Below are 3,724 nucleotides of genomic sequence, written 5' to 3'. Positions count from 1 at the left end.
TAGAGGGACATGTGTAGAGGGCTAGAGCGACATGTGTAGAGGGCTAGAGGGACAGATGTGTAGAGGGCTAGAGGGACAGATGTATAGGGCTAGAGGGACAGAGGATCACCACCTCAAGCTGAACCTCGGCAAGACGGAGCTGCTCTTCCTCCCGGGGAAGGACTGCCCGTTCCATGATCTCGCCATCACGGTTGACAACTCCATTGTGTCCTCCTCCCAGAGCGCTAAGAACCTTGGCGTGATCCTGGACAACACCCTGTCGTTCTCAACTAACATCAAGGCGGTGGCCCGTTCCTGTAGGTTCATGCTCTACAACATCCGCAGAGTACGACCCTGCCTCACACAGGAAGCGGCGCAGGTCCTAATCCAGGCACTTGTCATCTCCCGTCTGGATTACTGCAACTCGCTGTTGGCTGGGCTCCCTGCCTGTGCCATTAAACCCCTACAACTCATCCAGAACGCCGCAGCCCGTCTGGTGTTCAACCTTCCCAAGTTCTCTCACGTCACCCCGCTCCTCCGCTCTCTCCACTGGCTTCCAGTTGAAGCTTGCATCCGCTACAAGACCATGGTGCTTGCCTACGGAGCTGTGAGGGGAACGGCACCTCAGTACCTCCAGGCTCTGATCAGGCCCTACACCCAAACAAGGGCACTGCGTTCATCCACCTCTGGCCTGCTCGCCTCCCTACCACTGAGGAAGTACAGTTCCCGCTCAGCCCAGTCAAAACTGTTCTCTGCTCTGGCCCCCAATGGTGGAACAAACTCCCTCACGACGCCAGGACAGCGGAGTCAATCACCACCTTCCGGAGACACCTGATAGGATAAAGTAATCCTTCTCACCCCCCCCTTAAAAGATTTAGATGCACTATTGTAAAGTGGCTGTTCCACTGGATGTCATAAGGTGAATGCACCAATTTGTAAGTCGCTCTGGATAAGAGCGTCTGCTAAATGACTTAAATGTAAATGTATGTATGTAAATGAAAAGATGATAGGATGGAAGAGGAGAGAGTAGCGGGGAGAGAGAGCGAAGGTTGGGACGGCGCGATACCATCCAAGTAGGGGCAGTGTGGGAAGTGTTGGATGAGAGCGAGAGGGAAAAGGATACAAGGTAGTGGTCGGAGACTTGGAGGAGTTGCAATGAGGTTAGTGGAAGAACAGCATCTAGTAAAGATGAGGTCGAGCGTATTGCCTGCCTTGTGAGTAGGGGGGAAGGTGAGAGGGTGAGGTCAAAAAGGAGAGGAGTGGAAAGAAGGAGGCAGAGAGGAATGAGTCAAAGGTAGACGTGGGGAGGTTAAAGTCGCCCAGAACTGTGAGAGGTGAGCCGTCCTTAGGAAAGGAGCTTATCAAGGCATCAAGCTCATTGATGAACTCTCCGAGGGGACCTGGAGGGCGATAAATGATAAGGATGTTAAGCTTGAAAGGGCTGGTAACTGTGACAGCATGGAATTCAAAGGAGGCGATAGACAGATGGGTAAGGGAGAAGAGAGAATGACCACTTGGGAGAGATGAGGATCCCGGTGCCACCACCCCGCTGACCAGAAGCTCTCGGGGTGTGCGAGAACACGTGGGCGGACGAAGAGAAAGCAGTAGGAGTAGCAGTGTTATCTGTGGTGATCCATGTTTCCGTCAGTGCCAAGAAGTCGAGGGACTGGAGGGAGGCATAGGCTGAGATGAACTCTGCCTTGTTGGCCGCAGATCGGCAGTTCCAGAGGCTACCGGAGACCTGGAACTCCACGTGGGTCGTGCGCGCTGGGACCACCAGATTAGGGTGGCCGCGGCCACGCGGTGTGGAGCGTTTGTATGGTCTGTGCAGAGAGGAGAGAACAGGGATAGACAGACACATAGTTGACAGGCTACAGAAGAGGCTACACTAATGCAAGGAGATTGGAATGACAAGTGGACTACACGTCTCGAATGTTCAGAAAGTTAAGCTTACGTAGCAAGAATCTTATTGACTAAAATGATTAAAATGATACAGTACTGCTGAAGTAGGCTAGCTGGCAGTGGCTGCGTTGTTGACTTTGTAGGCTAGCTGGCAGTGGCTGCGTTGTTGACACTACACTAATCAAGTCAGAGGGACAGAGGGACAGATGTATAGAGGTACAGATGTATAGAGGGACAGATGTATAGAGGGACAGATGTATAGAAGTATAGAGGGACAGATGTGTAGATGTATAGAGGGACAGATGTATAGATGTATAGAGGGACAGATGTATAGAGGGACAGATGTATAGAGGGACAGAGGGACAGATGTATAGAGGGACAGATGTATAGAGGGACAGATGTATAGATGTATAGAGGGACAGATGTATAGAGGGACAGATGTATAGAGGGACAGATGTATAGAGGGACAGAGGGACAGATGTATAGATGTATAGATGTATAGAGGGACAGATGTACAGATGTATAGAGGGACAGATGTATAGAGGGACAGATGTATAGAGGGACAGATGTATAGAGGGACAGATGTATAGAGGGACAGATGTATAGAGGGACAGATGTATAGATGTATAGAGGGACAGAGGGACAGATGTATAGATGTATAGAGGGACAGATGTATAGAGGGACAGATGTATAGAGGGACAGATGTATAGAGGGACAGATGTATAGAGGGACAGATGTATAGAGGGACAGATGTATAGAGGGACAGATGTATAGAGGGACAGATGTATAGATGTATAGAGGGACAGATGTATAGAGGGACAGATGTATAGAGGGACAGATGTATAGAGGGACAGATGTATAGAGGGACAGATGTATAGAGGGACAGATGTATAGAGGGACAGATGTATAGAGGGACAGATGTATAGAGGGACAGATGATGTATAGAGGGACAGATGTATAGAGGGACAGATGTATAGAGGGACAGATGTATAGAGGGACAGATGTATAGAGGGACAGATGTATAGATGTATAGAGGGACAGATGTAGAGGGAAAGATAGAGGGACAGATGTATAGAGGGACAGATGTATAGAGGGACAGATGTATAGAGGGACAGATGTATAGAGGGACAGATGTATAGAGGGACAGATGTATAGAGGGACAGATGTATAGATGTATAGAGGGACAGATGTATAGAGGGACAGATGTATAGAGGGACAGATGTATAGAGGGACAGATGTATAGAGGGACAGATGTATAGAGGGACAGATGTATAGAGGGACAGATGTATAGAGGGACAGATGTATAGAGGGACAGATGTATAGAGGGACAGATGTATAGAGGGACAGATGTATAGAGGGACAGATGTATAGATGTATAGAGGGACAGATGTATAGATGTATAGAGGGACAGATGTATAGAGGGACAGATGTATAGATGTATAGAGGGACAGATGTATAGAGGGACAGATGTATAGATGTATAGAGGGACAGATGTATAGAGGGACAGATGTATAGAGGGACAGATGTATAGATGTATAGAGGGACAGATGTATAGAGGGACAGATGTATAGAGGGACAGATGTATAGATGTATAGAGGGACAGATGTATAGAGGGACAGATGTATAGATGTATAGAGGGACAGATGTATAGAGGGACAGATGTATAGAGGGACAGATGTATAGAGGGACAGATGTATAGATGTATAGAGGGACAGATGTATAGAGGGACAGATGTATAGATGTATAGAGGGACAGATGTATAGATGTATAGAGGGACAGATGTATAGAGGGACAGATGTATAGAGGGACAGATGTATAGATGTATAGAGGGACAGATGTATAG

Source organism: Oncorhynchus keta, chromosome 23 (genome assembly GCF_023373465.1).
Source record: "Oncorhynchus keta strain PuntledgeMale-10-30-2019 chromosome 23, Oket_V2, whole genome shotgun sequence".
NCBI classification, from domain to species: domain Eukaryota; kingdom Metazoa; phylum Chordata; class Actinopteri; order Salmoniformes; family Salmonidae; genus Oncorhynchus; species Oncorhynchus keta.
The sequence above is the reverse complement of the archived record's forward strand: the minus strand, read 5'-3'. Positions refer to the sequence as shown.